The sequence below is a fragment of the Protopterus annectens genome, chromosome 6.part0, assembly GCF_019279795.1.
Source record: "Protopterus annectens isolate FY-2018-M chromosome 6.part0, PAN1.0, whole genome shotgun sequence".
Lineage (NCBI taxonomy): Eukaryota > Metazoa > Chordata > Ceratodontiformes > Protopteridae > Protopterus > Protopterus annectens.
In genome coordinates, this window is record NC_056737.1 from 360248449 (window position 1) to 360266322 (window position 17874).

General features: G+C 40.0%; 2 long non-coding RNA genes across 2 annotated transcripts in view; one reads left to right on the forward strand and one right to left on the reverse strand.

Moving 5' to 3' along the window:
• Positions 1-4615, reverse strand: part of LOC122804318 — a 30872-nt gene extending 26257 nt beyond the window's left edge. Inside the window, exon 1 of the long non-coding RNA XR_006365210.1 lies at positions 4519-4615. This is a non-coding gene — a long non-coding RNA (uncharacterized LOC122804318). The remainder of the gene's footprint in view (positions 1-4518) is intronic.
• LOC122804319 overlaps positions 1-17874 on the forward strand; it is a 477886-nt gene that overhangs the window by 16745 nt on the left and 443267 nt on the right. The gene's annotated exons all lie outside the window — the stretch shown is intronic.

The window sequence follows — 17874 nt, forward strand, 5'->3', positions numbered from 1 at the left end:
GTGTGTGTGTGTGTGTGTGTGTGTGTGTGTGTGTGTGTGTGTGTGTGTTTGTATATAAATCAAATCTCAAAGTGTGTGTGTGTGTGTGTGTGTGTGTGTGTGTGTGCGTGTGTGTGTGTGTGTGAGAGAGAGAGCAACTTGGGCAGGGACACGAAGCACTGGTTGGACAGAAAGGGTGCTGGAGGTCTTGGCTTGGCCCCTCAGTTGAGATCTTAACCCTAAAGCTGTGCCAGTGGGGAGTCTTATTGGGGATCTGGAGAAAGAAGGATACCAGTCCCAGACAGACTGTGATCACTGTGTGCTCTTAAGGTAAATCGTATTTTACTGTGTGTGTACATGTCATTCTCTCAATGTGTATTTCCCCTAGCTGTTGCCAGTGGTGAGGATTGAAGCTCTTTGATTACTGGGCCAGTGCAGGGGCATCATATTCCCTAATCATCAAACACCTATTTGTCAACTCCTTTTTGTCAAAGTTACACTTCAGCAAATGGACTGTTCATCTAAACTTTTCCCAGGGATAACTAATGGTAGGCTGCCATCTGGAATTTGCACCTTTCCCCACTGCAGTGCGATCTCGGGGTTGGTATATTTATTTAGGCAGAGTGTGGGGGGCACCTGGGTAGGTTTTAAATCTTATGATTTTTTTTGATGATCACTAGATTGGCCTACTATTCATTTTCCCTGGGAAAAGTTTTGATGAAAAGTCTATTCGCTGATGTGTAACTATGACAAAAAAGGGTCAATAAATAGGTGTTTGATTATTAGTTAGTTTGAATAACTGATATAGACCCCTTTTAAACACCTCAGCATAAGACAATTTGTGTGTTTGTGTGTGTTCGTCTGTGTATATGTAGGTGCATGTGTGTGTGGTGAGCGCTATGTGTGAGGGATGCAATATAGGTATTCCTGACAACTTTGTTTTCGTGCAAGATTTTTGCCTCCAAGGAGTCTGTGTATTAACATGTTTGACATACTGTGTTTTTTTCTTTAATGATTAACTGGTTATTTGGGAACATGAGACAGTTGCTACATTACCTCAGGATGCCCAAAAATACAAAACTGGCCACAGCGACATTTAGAAATTGCATTACCATGTTGTCTGGTCTTGTAATAGGTTGGCTGTTTAGGATTAAGGATTGGGTTTTAACAGGATCTCTATTTCCAAGTCCAATAGTATCATAAACACCTCCTCAAGGGATTTCAGTATGTTTTTGCAAAATAAATAGAACATGTTGGACAAACAATTGTGCATCACAATACTGTTTTTGTGGAACTGTCTTCCACTCCAGATAAAGCAAAATGCTTTGCCTATTCCATTCAAACATAATTTGGATAAATGAATGGGTAACTACAAATTCACCCTGGTTTAACATCCCTGGTCCTAGGTAGGGGTAATATGTAAATGATCCAATCTATCTCTGTTCAGAACATCTCTGTGTTATTCATACAAAAAAAAAAAAATTGTAGGGCTAAAACTACCCTGGAAATGTAAGGGTAGGTTTCTTAAAATAAATTAAAAAAACAGTAAGCAGAAAAGCATATCAAAAACTTACAACTTTAATAAAAACAAAGATAAGCGCTTTCATACTTCCAAGTACTTCTTCAGATATAATTAAAAGAAGCAATACAACCACATTTTACATCTAATATTTTAAGCCACGTGATTTCAACAATGGCTTAATTGGTATATACTAATTTAACCCTTTGCCTCTTTGCATCCATTTTATTTCCAAGCATTCTGAACATGTCCTTATGACACCTCCTGTTAGACCAACATTATATAACTCTAATACCATAAATTTAAAACAATGGCTATTACCAACTTCATTAACATGCTTAGAAAGTGCATTTTTAAGGTCCAACCTATTTATACTATATATATGCTCCCTAATTCAATCCTTTTTAAAGATGGTCGATTTTTAAACCAAAAAGAAGGTGAATTGCCTAATACTTCTTTACACTTTTTGTCTGACATAAGTATTTTCCAGTGTTTTTTAACTGTATTACAAATCAAATCAGTGTCGTTGGAAAATATAAGAGACATCCGTAGCTAATTAGATGATAACTGTTCACTTTTACCACTAACAATGGGACTTTCACTAAAAAATGGCTTAGTAAGAGTATCCCTAACCACAATAGCCTCATTTTGTGCCATGGTAATCTTAGTGTTAGTATAGCCTCTTTTCAAAAAACTATCAGTCTCAAAGGACTCATACATTTCACTAACTTTTGTGTGAAGCCATGCAGACCTAAAAAAGATACTTTGTTATAGACCATTCAAAAATGTTACTTCTTAAAAGTATGCCTATTTTTTAATTTGTTGAACTTATCTTATAAGTATTTAGATTTTATTTTGCAATTCTCTTTTTTTTACCTTTTATATTTTTTTTTTTCAAGATAATCTTTTTTTTGTGATATATCATTGTTTGTTTTGCCTGTACTGGAGCTTTTCTCCCCGGGCCTCTACTGTAAACGGATATATATCCAGTTGGACTAGCCCGGTCAACAAATGTAAAATAAATAAAATAAATAAATAAATAAATAAATAAAAAAGTAGATTCAGTGACAAGTAGAAGTGGCATTATCCTTGTCACCACTGTAATATGTGTCGATACATCAGAACAGATGACCAGTATGTGCACCCTGATACTAAACGTGTATTAGATATAAATGTATATGCAATACTTCCAATGCACTTTCTAAGCACATTAATGAAGTTGATAATAACCATTGTTTTAAATTTATGGTATTAGAGTTATATAATGTTGGTCTAAGAGGTGGTGACATAAGGACATGCACAGAATGCTTGGAAATAAAATGGAGTAATATTTTGCAAGCAACAAGAGGCAAAGGGTTAAATGAGTATATACCATTTAAGCCATTATTGAAATCACGTGGCTTAAAGCATTAGAGTATAAAATGTGGCTGTATTGCTTGTTTCAATTAGAACTGAAGTACTTGGAAGTACGAAATCGCATATCTTTGTTTCGTTTTTGTTTTTATTAAAGTTGTAAGTTTTTCATATGCTTTTCTGCCTACTGTTTTTTGTTTATTTATTTTTATTTGTTTTTATACTGGGACTGCTCTTTTATTCACTTCAGGTTTCTTAAGATCCTCACAGTTCAATAGCTTAATAAATACCTATGAACCTAGTGAGCCTATGTACCCTTTTTCTCTTGGTTTCCATTGGGTCCATCCACAGCCCTCTTCTTTCCCCCTTACATAGAAAAGAGATACATGATCACATAAGGGCTTGCAACTTTACATCATTATACTAATGAATCCACCAACGCTATTCAAATGACTTGCAAACACTAACCAGAGGTCTGCAAGCTAGATTTAACTTCCTAGCCAAATATTTAAATGAAAAGAAATGATAAACTCTATAACAGCAAAATGAAGATTATGTTGTTCTTCTTCTTTCAGCTTTTCCTGGTTAGGGTTCACCACAGCAGAACTCTGGTCCGCTAATGATTGGCAGTAGATTTTTACGGTGCCGAGGTGCCAGCTCAATGCCCAACCTTCAACGAACGCACACCCATTCGTGCATGTCTTTCGAACACCACTCGACCACTGGGAGGACATGCAGACTCCACACAGAAGGCGCTGCAGCTGAGAATTGAATGGGAGAACCTCTTGCTTTGAGGCGACAATGCTACTACTGCATGTACTTTTCATAATGTTAGACAAATCTTAGCTTGCCTGGACATTTCTCATGCACTGCACTACACAGGTGGTCCATTTAAAAATAACTTGGGCATGATTGACAATAACTTATCTGTTCCTGGGGGAATAAAAAATTTCAACAAATGGTTCACCAGAAGTTGGTTCTATGTACAGAATCAAACACTTCCTCATTTCAGAGGGTGAAAAATGCATAGCCCACCCACCCTAAATATTACATGGATTTTTGGTCTTGTACAACTTAAATAGCAGTACATGTGCCATATAGGGAAGGGCCTAAGTTAACATTTAGTTTTGCTACTACTTCACCATCATCATCATCAGCATATCACTGCAATTCTCAGGCTAAGCTTAGTTGGATGAACTAAAGCTGTTCTCTACTGTACAGGAAAATATATGTTCTGTAATTAGCTGATTTCTTCATTTGATACACCATCTAGAAAACTCAGTCCATTTGCCCTTAAATTTAATTAAAAAAAAATCTAACAAGCTCTCTAACCTGGTCCCTGGTTGCTATCCTCCTCAGACTTAGAATGGCCTTCTGCTCACAATGCATAGTATTTGTGACCTGTTGGTATTTAAGAATGAGCTCAGACTCCCATGCAAACAGACTGGAACTGGAAAAGAAATGTCATGTTACCTGTTTGTGCATAAAACATGTATTTAGTTAGTTAGTTAGTTAGTTAGTTAGTTAGTTAGTTAGTTAGTTAGTTAGTTAGTTAGTTAGTTAGTTAAACCAGGTGAGCGGGCTACTCATCTAAACAGCAACAGAAAGCAGAATGAAGTAATCATTGAAGAATGTTCAAAGTGTGATTAACAAAAAAAAATGCATACCTTTTTTCCAGTGGCAAGCCCTGCTGTACTCCCTGATTTCAGGGACTCTGTTGCCATACCTCCGACCTCTGTGAAGACTAATTCTGCAGTCACCCACATTTTCAGAAAAGGGAAAAGATGTAAAGCTACACTTCTTTAGGTCACGTGACCATAAAGCAAACCCAGATGTAATTTAATAAAACTATCAACAAAATAATCATATTTTTTGGCATGATAACATGCCACATGATCAGCATTATACTCCTGACTGTAAAGCTGCAAAGCTTTTAAAGACACACAATGGTATATTTCTGCCTACATATTTATGATTTTATCAAATTTGCAATAAGTGAGATTATGAAACCATTTATAATGGTAAGGCTGCAAATTTTGGATGGGATAACATTCATTACAAGATATGCAAGCTTAGTAAAATAATATTCAATAGTTCAGTGCTGGTATTTTTTTTTATTTATTTAGTTATTTACATTTGTTTACCAAGAAAGTCCACCTAGGCCAGAAGCCCATTTTCAGTGGAGGCCCAGGGAGAAAAGCTCCATAGAAATATAAGCAAAATGCAATAAAGTACAATAGTATACATATAGTCAGATGCAGAATGTACTTCAGCAGAAATTCAGAAATTCTCTTTTTTCTTACTGCATACATATTGCAAGAATAACCTGATGTGTAAATATTTGTAATTTTATAAAGTGCAATCTCAGCTGTACCTAAATTTATACAAAGTAAAGTAATAATTCATACTGCTCAATTGTCCAGATATTCACAGAATGCCTAGATTTTTGCCTATCAAAACACTGAGTATTGAAGTCACTAAATAATGACAGTCATTTGAGCTGAGTCTTCGTATCCCTCAGAAAATACATGCTTGCACAAATATTGTTATTCCAGCAAATTCTAAGTTGGTAACAGCAATTGTTTTAAAATATGTCCCTATTTTTGGACCTTTGTGTCCACATTATTTTTGGCTTTGTCCAGATTTCTTGAACTGAGAAGTTAAAGGTTTAAGTAATATTTTAAGTACATTTTTTACCAGACCTCCTACACTAATCTAGTTGTGACGGAGTACTAACATATACAAACAAATAAACAATAAAACAGTGATCGCTGCTTGGTGATATAATCTTGATAAAGAATGTCTGCAGGAGCAGAGGGAAACTTAATTTCTATATACCTTTCAAGTGGAAATACGGCATAGGTTGAGGAACCAGTAAATAAATATCACTCACTGAATCCTTTCTCTTAATTAACAAGTTTGTCCCATAGAATACAATGTATTTTTATTAATTACTTGAAATACTTCTGCTTCTCTGAGACTTTCATTTACATGCTTGAGTTCCCAAACTAAAAAAAAATTGTGACACAGACCACAGACTAACAGTAGTTCTCAGAAGTAACAAGAAAGAGGCACTACAAACTCCAAACAAAGCAGGGTAATAAAAGCCTTTTGTTTTTCCCAGGAAATTGCACCAAGGGGTACTGAGTACTGAGCAAAATGAGAGAAGATGTGAGAATGACAGTTAACTACTCAGGACTGCCCACAAAGGTGCTTAAAATCAGTTTCCACTGGAAAAAGAATTGGTTCCCAAAGGGCTGCAATAACAATTGTTCACCGTGTGAAAATCTTTAAAGCCTCAAAGAAACTAATACAAGGGTGGTAAAGGCCTAAAAATACTTTCAATGCAGAATCATAAAAGCCACTTTAAGGCAGAATGGTAGTTTTAAAGTGATGGTGGCCAGTTATGAGAGACGTCAGCTGAGAGATTACTGCAGGTTTAAAGTTTAGCTTGCATAACTGATTAAACGTATTAGTATACCTTATCAGCATGGCTGCAGCTTGATCTGAAGCTAAAATGATATTTTGTTTACCTAATGAGCAGTGTAAATCTGCATTGCCCTACTTAATGAATTTTTCAGTTTTCATGCTGTTCATATTTGCATAACAAACAATTATAGCTGTGTGCTATATTTGCCTTGAAATAATAATCCAATATTGTTAAGTTGATGCAGCTCCTGATATTAAATTGTTTCATGCTACTGCAGCTGTTGTAGGAGTGGCATCCCAAACATTGCACAATAATTACTGGAACTTTACAAGGTAAAATGATACCTTCATCTCTCTACTGCTGAATTGCTTTGCTGTGCGGTCCATTCTGCCTTGTTGTACCTTTTTAAAAAGAATTAACAAAAAAGCATTGTTAGAAACAATTACAGCTTCTAAAAATAGTGGATTCTGAGGTGCTTGCATTTTATTTTTATATTTGTCAATTAACAAGTAATGAAGCATATACAGCAACATTGGAATTCCATACACCAGCAGTGAAAGAGAAGTAAAAGTAACTATTTAACCACGTATACAAAACAAATAATAGTACATTGTTGCTGTAAAGAAATCTTAGATGCCTAAACTATGTTTCATAGATTTCAGTATAACAACATGAATTGAGTCCCCCTACAAATTGTTAGCCTTTGGACATCACAGTATTGCAGCAGTTAGCATTGCTGCCTCACATACTCTTGGTTTTCTGGTTTGGTTTCTTGTTAGGGTACCTCTGTATGAAGTCTTCATGTCTTTAGGGTGTCCAGCTGGATTTTCTGCAGATACTCTTGTTTGTTTTACATTTCATAGGTAGATACTAAAGTTCATCTCTCACCTTATTCAAAAGAAACCTTGAAATCGCAAATTCACTCCCAGTCTGGCCCCCATGTCTTTGATGGACGGAAGTTAACAGTAAGTAAACTAATCCCTAAAGTAACATACCCCCACATAACCCTTAACTACCTCTTTACAAAAATACCCCACCATATAGGCATCTAAGGAACTCTGATACAAAAGTGATTTGGGTTGCTCAACTAGGACTGTAAAGACCATGGTGGTCAGTCGTTAGCCTAGTATAAACTTATGAACCTGTAAGTGAATTGCTCTAAACTACCCATGGACATTTCTGTTGTGAGTGTGTGTATACATCTGACAGAGGAACAATGTGCTATACATGATTGGTTCTCCGCCTTGCTATCAGAGTTTATATTTAGTTTTTTTTTATTGAAACAGCTGGCATTTAAACAAGGAGAGACTGGGATTTTTGATGCAGGCCTTTAAGGAGAATAACAGTAATCATGCAGAATATTATATCTATAAAGTAGCAAAAGTATCCTGAGAACTAAGCCAACATGGGGAGAAAGAATGGAGATTCTGCTGATAGGGATGACTACAATTAGGGATATAGACAATAGACAAGATGGAGTTGGAATTTATTGGAGAAAACTGGCAAAGGAACCAAGGTATTGGGAGGAAATAACTAGAGAGGGAAGGTAAAAGAATGGGAAAACACCAAGAATATATCTGGACTGCATGTTAAGGATTAATCTGATGACTGACCATGACACTGTAACATAACCTAAAGAAATACTATCTACCCAAGAAATTTATCTTAGTTTGTGCATGATGTTAACTGTAAATACACCAGTGTTACACAAGCAACTGTAAGTGACTGCTCATAATGCAAACATTACTGTTCCTATATATGTAATTATATATGTAATATACTGTAATATATAACAAAATCAAAATGTGAAACCTGTGTTTTATGTGTTGTAACTAAGTTTTTATATGGAGCTTTTCTCCCTGGGCCTCTGATGAAAACAGGTTATGTGACACAGTCAGACTATCCTGGTAAACAAATGTCAAATAAATAAATAGATAAAATTCATATCAGAATATAGGCAAAGTGAAGGAAATAAAGGAGTCCTAAATGAAAGACCAGCACTGGTAGAGTTTTTAGTAGAATCTAGAACAGAAGCTGCTGTTAAAAAGGAATAATTAGCAAAGCATATAAAATATTGCATGATAACTATACGAACCAATCGGAAGGGATTAGAAACAACTGGAAAAAGAGATTGGATAAACAAATTGTGAAGCCTGTTCCCTCGCCCAGCAATCAAGGAACTTCAGTCCTCACCACTAACACCACAGAGGGCGTCTCATATATGAAGAAAGGATAACAAATACACACAGTAAAGTGTAATTTCCCTTAAGAGCACACAGAGATCACAGTCAGTCCGGGGCTGGTCACTCCCTTGCTCTCCAGGTCCCCAACAAGACTCCCCACTGGCACAACTCTAGGGTCCAGATCTCAGCCTAGCTGGGCAAGCTAAAATCTCCAGCACCCTCTCTGTCCAACCAGTGCTTTGTGTCCCTGCCCAAGTAGCTGACACATACATTTAAAGATAAGTTTATACAACCACACAGACACTCCTGGGGAAGGCTGGCACAGGTTCTCCAGCTGTGCCCCTTTTACCCAGACTGTATGGTAGTAATCCTGCCACCACCCAGCTAATATTTATCAGCTACTCAAAGGTCCTTAAAAGGGTGTCCAAGTATTACTGTGCAATATTATTATCCAGTTGGTAGATGTGACTAAACAGTCAAGGCTTATTAGAGTGACTTGGTACAGTAATCACTTTAAATATGCAATGTACTCTAGAGCTTAAATTATCTCTACACAAAACCTGCAACAGTTAAAAGGTTTTAAAATATTTAATAATAAATAATTTAAACCACAAGACAATAGTTTCTACTACACAGTCAGTGCTAGTCAAGAGTTCAGAGATCACACAGAAATACTTAACATAATTCAGTAGTCATAATAATTGGATGGCACAGTAGTGCAGCGGTAGTGTTGTCGACTCACAGCAAGAGGTTCTCTGCTTCGATTCTTAGCTGGGGTGCCTTCTGTGTGAAGTCTGTGTGGGTTTCCTCCTTGTGCTTCAGTTTCATCCCACATTACAAAGACATGCATCTGGAGCCTTTCTCCCTGGGCCTCCACTGAAAATTGGCTTTGTTCCAAGTTGGACTTTCCCGGTTAACAAATGTTAAATAAATAGTACAGTTCTGACATAACAGAAAAACACATAGTGTAACTTTTCTAGTTCTAGCTATCTCTAAAAGAAAACACAAGTCTAAGATAACTTACATGTGAGCAAGAGGCAGTGCTGTGAGTTGGATTATCAAGGCCAAAAATGCTTCATGCCTTCTGATTCTCTGTTTAAATTGCTATTGCAGTTCTGGTAAACATTACATCATCTTTTTCACTTTCCTGGAATTCCCAGGCTACACATTAACTGTATTTACATTCTTAACATCTCCGTTTTGTTATCTTGCAGCTGGTCAGGAACACAGCAATAAAAATACATTTGCATGTTTAAGTCTAGCAATTTAGCTCTTGGTTAAAATAATAGAAAGAATTATTTCATCTAGACTTTTCGGCACCACTGTCCACTTCAAAGGGTCACCACATGCTTTACTTTGGTCAGTAGAGTGCACTGTTGTCACATTTATTTCCAGTTCCACATGTAACAGTATTTCTTTACATTTAAGACAACAAGCCTGTAGTTTACATTCATATTTACAAACAATAGAATTATCCGCACAGTTCTATTTGGCTAGGCCGGCAGCCTTCACCCTTCTCTACCCGTCTTCACACACACACCCCCAGAGAACTCTAGTTTTTCAAGTGACCCTTGAGAAACACCACATAAGAGGGTTAGGTCTGAGTGCACCTCACCCCATTTCCTGCCTTGAGAGCCCATCTGCATTGGCATTGCTACTCCCACTGCGGTGCTGCACTGATATATCCTATGCTTGCAAACCCAGGCTCCATCTTAGCAACTTGGCATTTTTCTGGCTGGCTCTGTTTAACCATGTTAGGGGGTTGTGATCTGTCAAAATAGCGAATTTTCTTTTATAGAGATAAGGCTGAAGTTTCTGCAATGCCCACACTATCGCTAGACATTCCTTTTCTACAGCAGCATAGCATTCCTCCCTGGGTTGGAGCCTACAACTGAGATAAACCACTGGGTGCTCCTCTCCCTCTGAAGAAATTTGGCTAGGTACAGCCCCCACCCCTTGGATTGAAGCATCCACCTGCACAACAAATTCTTTGCTGTTATCTGGACTGGCTAACACAGTCCTCCCAAATACTTAAAATAATTCAGTAGTTATAATAATTGGATGGTACAGTGGTGCGTTGTCGACTCACAGCAAAATGTTCTCCGGTTCAATTCTCGGCTGGGGTGCCTTCTGTGTGGGTCCTCCCACAGCTTCTTTAAGCACCTGGAATGCTTGCTCACATCCACACTACCTTATCTGGCCTGCTCTTCCTTGTCAGGTCTGTGAGAGGAGCAGCTATGGTACTATAACTGGGGACGAGCTTTCTGTAGTACCCTGCTGTCCCTAAAAATGCCCTCACCTGCTTTTTAGTAACAGGTGCAGGCCATGCCTAAATGGCTTCCACTTTGGCAGGTTCTGACCTTATCTTACCACTCCCCACTCTATGTTTTAGGTAGGAGACCTCCGCTATATCCACCTATCATTTGCTCGGCTTAATGGTCAACCCTGCCCTTTGTAGTCGGCGCAGCACCTCCCTGACATGCTGAAGGTGCTCTGGCCAGGAATGGCTGTAGATGATAATATAGGTAAGCAAGGCAAACCTTCCTGCTCCTGCTAGGATATTATCAACCAGCCTCTGGAAAGTCGCTGGGGCATTCTTCATCCCAGTGGGCATCTTTGTGAACTCATACAAGACAAAAGGAGTCACAAAGGCTGACTTCTCTCTAGCACTGGGAGTCAAGGACACCTGCCAGTAACCTTTGGCAAGATCAATGGTTGTAAGATACTTAGCCCCACCCAGCTGCTCTAGGGCCTCATCTGTTCTAGGCATGGGGTAAGCATCCGACTGTGTGTGACTATTTAATTTCCTGTAGTCCACACAGAACCTGGTGTTGCCATCCTTCTTTGGCAGCAGCACCACTGGGGATGCCCAGGGCCTGTTGGACTCTTGAATCACCCCTAGTTCCAACATCTCCTGTACCTTCTTCCTCAGAATCTGTTTGACTCTCTCAGGCACTCTATAAGGGGCCTGCCTAATAGGCCTTTGGGGTCCTGTATCCAACTGGTGCTGCACCAGGTGGGTGCACCCTGGTTTCCCAGTGAACATGTCCCCAAATTCCTGCAACACTGCTCGGATTTCTCAAACCTGGGTAGGAGATAGCTGCTGGGACATTGCCACCCCTTCAACTGAGGTGTCGGCCCGAGCCTCACTGAGGAGATCAGTCACCAGACCTCTATCAGACTCCTCCAGCAATCCACTGCAAATGCTCAGCACAAGGGCCTCGCTATCATGGTAAGGTTTCATCATGTTAACATGGTACAATTTGTGCCTCTGCCTTCTGTCTAGCAGTTCCACCATGTAATTAACATCACTTACCTTTCTTGCCACCTTGTAGGGTCCCTCCCAAGCTGCTTGTTGTGTCTGACAGGAATGAAAACCATTACCTGTTGCCCCACAGCATACTCTCTAGCTCGAGTATTCCTGTCATACCACACCTTTTTCTGTTGTTGGGCTTCTGCCAGGTTCTCCTGGGCTAAGTCCATGAGTTCCCTGAGCCTTGTCCTGAGGTTTAGGACATATGCCACGACAGACTCCTTGTGAGACTCACACTCACCTTCCCACTCATCTCGAATTAAATCTAGAGGTCCCCTCACGCTATGCCCATACAGCAACTGAAAGGGTGAAAAACCTGTGGCTTCCTGGGGAACCTCTCTGTAAGCAAACAACAGATGGGGCAAATATTTGTCCCATTCCCTCTTAAACTGATCTGCAAATGCCCGTAGCATGGACTTGATTGTAGAGTTTAACCTCTCAACAAGACCATTAGTCTGCAGATGATAGGGGTGGTCTTCATGTGCTTCAACCCACAGGACTTCCACAGACAAGCCAGCAGGTCTGACATGAAATTGGCACCTCTGTCAGTCAGTAATTCTTTTGGGAAACCTACCCTGCTGAAAATCTCTAACAAAGCATTTACCACCTTCTCTGCCTCAATGGAGGACAAAGCCACTGCCTCAGGGTATCGTGTAGCATAATCCACTACCACTAGGATATACTTTTTCCCTGTGGAACTTGGGGTACTCAGAGGACAACAATATCCATAGCTACCCTCTGAAATGGCTCCTCAATCACAGGCAAAGATATCAAAGGAGCTCTCACCTTGTCTCCTGCCTTGCCTATGTTTTGACACTGTTCACAGGTCCTGCAGTACCCTGTTGCATCTCTGGAAATTCCATGCCAATAGAAGTTCTGCATAATATGCCTCTTCGTACGTTTTATGTCCGTATGACCTGCAAAGGGGAATATCATGGGCTATGGCTAGAAGAACCAGATGGTAGGCTCTAGGTACTACCAACTGCTGTACTCTCTCACCTTTTAGCCCTCCCTCAGGGGTCCACTCTCTGTATAGTAATCCTTTGTTCCAGTATACAGATTCCCCCTTTCCTTGAGAATCAGGTGCCTCCCTAGCTACCTGCCTCAGGCCTTGCAATGTAGGGTCTGAGATCTGAGCCTGTCTCAAGTCTCTCCTTGTAACCCTTCCCAGCTCCCATTCCATAGGAAGTTTGGCATCCTCTGACAGTGGTTCCTCACTGTCAGCCTGAGTAATACTACTCACCTCTACCTTTGCAGTCACTCTGTCCAAGGGACCATCAGTACCCACAAGCAGCTGTGGCTCACCTTCAGTTTCACTGCTACAGAGTACCTCCCTCCCTGAAGTAACCACCTCACCAGTCCTGGCTGCAAGTTTGCAGTCTGTCTGGGTCACCCCCAGGCTACCAGACCCACATGCTTGTCTCCTAGCCTCACTGCGTGTAACTGCATAAGCACATGGTACTGCCTCATCCAAATCCTTCCCTCTTAGAACATATGCAGGATGGTCATTTAGTACCCCTGTTGTCTCAAGATGACCTACTATTGGAAGTTTGTCTTTCCCACTTACTGGCTTCTTCACCTTTTTTCCCCACCTTGCCTCTGTGGACATCTGTATGCCACATGGTCCCAATGTTTGCATTCAAACATTTAACCCTAGCTCCTGGACATGTACCTGGACTAATGGCTTCCCCTGCTACTGGCAGATTCTGTTGGGGCAGTCTGTGCTGCCCACCAGGGGTTCCTTTACATGCATGAGCAGTACTGGGGGTCCCCTTCCTGTGCAGGGCTGCCCTGCTTACCAGGTATAGTTTTCCCTTCTTCCCCAATTCATCTGAAGTAGCACATTGTCTATCAGCTAACTAGATCCTCATGTCCTCAGGCAAAGTGCTAAGGGCTTGTTTTCTCACCAAAAGGTCTGCCAGCCATTCAAAAGTGGTTACTCGACATCCACTCACCCACCTAGGGAAGTAAGTGCTCAATTCAGCAACATATTCACACACACTTTCATCTGTCTTGTGTGTACGCTCATGAAACTTTTTCATATTCATTTCAGGTGTTAGCTTAAACAGTTCTAAAAGACTATTTTTACAGCAGTATAATCAAAACATGCAAAGTCAGACATTTTGGACAGAGCAGTTATAGCTTTAACAGGGAGTAAGGGGGTCAGGAACCATACCCAGAGCCCTTGGTCAACTTCATACTGTTTACATATCCTCTCAAACATATGAATGAAACTATCAAAATGATCCACCTCTTTAAACTGCAGAAGAAATTTACTGACCTTTTGTGCTTCTGGGGTCCAATTACTCCTCTGCCTCTCTTGTGCCTCAGCTTGCAGACGTAACAGTTTATCATTCTCCTCAGCCTGCAAATGTCGCAGTCTCTCACCTACTTCTAATTCCACATGCCTGGCCTCCAACTCAAGTCTCTTTAGCTCCTGCTGGATTTTTAAGTCCACTGCAGAAAGGTTGAGCTGTCCATTCTCCGAGGGAATTATATCTCCACTGCCAGTATGATTGTCCTCCTGGTTGCTGTTTTCTGATGCAGCTGTAACCAAGGCTGCAATCAGGTCTGCCTTAGTCAGGTTTCCATGCACCAGTCCCCTAGCCTGACACATCTCTGTCAACTGCCTCCTTGTCAGCTTTCCATACTCCTCTGCTGACATGCTGCCTACTCACCCTGACTAATTAAGCTAACAAAAGAAATAAAACAATTGTGATCTGAACTCTGAGTATTCACTGCATGGCTGTTTTAGAGTACACAACACCTTCAAAGCTCACTGTACACAAGCTACAGGATTCACTCTACCCATACCACTACAAGCCAATTAGTATTTGCCAACTAATTAATATGTGATGTGGATATCCCGCCACTGCCAAACACAAATGTGCAATATTATTATCCAGTTGGTAGATGTGACTAAATAGTCAAGGCTTATTAGAGTGACTTGGTACAGTAATCACTATAAATATGCAATGTATTCTAGAGCTTAAATTTTCTCTACACAAAACCAGCCACAGTTAAAAGGTTTTAAAATATTTAATAATAAATAATTAAAGCCACAAGACAATACTTTCTACTACACAGTCAGTGCTAGTCAAGAATTCAGAGATCAAACAGAAATACTTAAACTAATTCAGTAGTACAGTTCTGACATAACAGAAAAACACTTAGTCTAACTTTTCTAGTTCTAGCTATATCTAAAAGAAAACACAAGTCTAAGATAACTTACATGTGAGCAAGAGGCAGTGCTGTGAGTTGGATGATCCTGACAAAAATGCTTAATTCCTTCTGATTCTTTCTGTTTAAATTGCTATTGCAGTTCTGATAAACATTACATCATCTTTTTCACTTTCCTGGAGTTCCCAGGCTACACATTAACTGCATTTACATTCTTAACATCTCCCTTTTGTTATCTTGCAGCTGGTCAGGAACAGAGCAATAAAAATACATTTGCATGTTTAAATCTAGCAATTTAACTCTTGGTTAAAACAGTAGAAAGAATTATTTCATTTAGACTTTTCAGCACCACTGTCCACTTCAAAGGGTCACCACATACTTTACTTTGGTCAGTAGAGTGCACTGTTGTCACATTTATTTCCAATTCCACATGTAACAGCATTTCTTTACATTTAAGACAACAAGCCTGTAGTTTACATTCATATTTACAAATTATAGAATTATCTGCACAGTTCTATCTGGATAGGCTGGCAGCCTTCACCCTTCTCTACCAGTCTTCACACAAGTCACAAAGAAAGAATGGGTGGATATATGTATGTCTCACAAATATGCAACAACATCTAGATTTTTGTTTGGAAATGTTTATATAGATATTTGTATACCCCAAATAGGTTCATAGGTAGGTACTAGGCTATCTGCCTAAGGGCATTTATAAGCCTAGCCAGAGTGTGTTGGCTTTCGAAGCCCCATTGATTAATTAACTGATCCTCTGTCAAGCAGAGCCAATGAAGTGATCCCACGGGTGTGTTTTCTGTTACCCATCCACTTGTCAAGGTTTCTTTTGAAGAGTGTTAGTGAGGGACTCTGCCTGATGTAATTTGGAATTTTGTTCCAAAACATGGGGAGTCTCTGTGACAAGAATCTATCCCTCCAGCATGTTCTATTTATTGTTGTGGCGAGGTTTAGCTCACTAGAGCACGTGGCTCGCAGTGACTTGGATTTCTTTAGGTGGAGCATGTCCATCAATTCTGAGTTGGACATGGCTTTGTAATTCAGGTAGAGATCACATTTGAGTAAGCGATATGCCACTGAGTACAGCCTGAGTTTTTTCAGTCGGGCTGCATAAGACATATGTTTGAGACCAGTAATCCTCTTGGTGAGGTACTTTTGTGGTCTTTCCAGCTGTTGGAAGTGTCTTGTGAGGTACATCCCAAATGGGGCATTGTACTCTATGATGGGTCTAATGAGTGACGAGTAGAGTGGCACTATGACCTCTTTATTATTTCTAGATGCAAACCCTTTGGTAATTAGATGGACCACATAAAAAGATTTCCTAACTACTTTGGCAATATGATTGTCAAAGGAGAGATTACTATCTACCTGGGTCCTCAGATCTCTTATTAACTCTTCTGTATTAAGGGGGCTCCCACCTATGTGGTAATTCTTGGGTGTTTTGTTTTCCCCAAATGGGATGACTATGCATTTTTTGGCATTTAGCTTGAGGCCATGACTTCAATGCCAGGTGTCCGTCTCAGTAAGGCCCTTTTGGAGGATGTCCATGTCAGCCAGAGAGTCAATTATGGCTCCCAGTTTGCAATCATCGGTGAACTTGGTTAGCCATAGTCCTCCTGTGTTTGCCTGTACTTCTGAGAAGTATATACCGAACAGTAGGGGTCCCAGGACCGAGCCTTGCGGGACACCACTTGTGACTGGTTTAGAGTTGGACCTGGAGCCCACTATTCTTACCGTGTGAGTTCTGTCTGTAAGCCAGTTGGCAACCCATCTCGTGATGTAGGGGTTTATGTTCAGGCTGGTGAGTTTTTCTCTAATACCCAAGTGGGAAATGGTGTCGAAAGCCCTGGCGAGGTCAAGGTAGGCTGTGTGAACCACCTTTTCCTCATCTATGGCCTTGGTGACTGTCTCGAAGAAGTCAACCAGGTTTAGTAGGCATGATCTTCCCTTAACAAAGCTGATCTGGGTCGGGTCAAGTGTTTGGAGGTTCCCAATGTTTTTGTTAATGAGTTCCATGATGATGCACTCCATAGCCTTGCATACCAGGCTAGTCAGGCTTATGGGGCGATAGTTACCAGGGTCAGTTGTGGGCCCTCCTTTGTGGAGAGGAATAACCGTTGCTGTGCACCATTCTATGGGCATGTAGCCTGCAGAGAGGCTGAGGTTGAACAGCGTGTTTAGCTGGGGGGTTAGTTCATTCTGTAGTTCATGCAAGACGCAGCCTGGGACACCATCTGGACCCATTCAAAGAATTTTTCCACAGATAGACAGCAAATGCTGGAGGTGTGACAGAGAAGAAAGAGGTAACTTTGAACATATTTTCTTGCAGTGCAGTGAGTTGGTGGGCTTTAAGAATTCCCTGCAGGAGGCACTGTCTGAGATGCTGGATGGGCAGATTGGTGTGATGAGTGAGATGATTTTTCTGAGCTATGATACAGAATCTGAATTGCTAGACATGGTGAGCCCTTGCTGTCTCTAATTATTGTGGCTTACAAAAATGCAGTCACTAGAATATGGAAATCAAAATCTAAACCAAATATACTAGAAGTATTGAATATAGTAACAGAGATAAAACAACTGGAACTAAGATCTTTAGAAAAGAGTAGGAGCAAACTACATAGGGAATATGGGAATTGTGGGAACAATACATATAGGGGAGGAATGAAGTTTAAAAGAAGGCAGTACTTAAATGAGCTATGCAATGTTTGACTGAAATGAGTGGGCAGATTATAAGTGATGAATAATGTTTGCAACTGAGAGTATGTTAGTATAGTTTGTGATGTAAAATGCTGGTTTGGTTCATTTTCATTTATATAAATTTATGATTGCCTATGCCATAAGTGATGGTTTAATAAGAATGTATCTTGTTTAAAAAAATAAAGAAAAAAGAAACAGCTGGCATTTA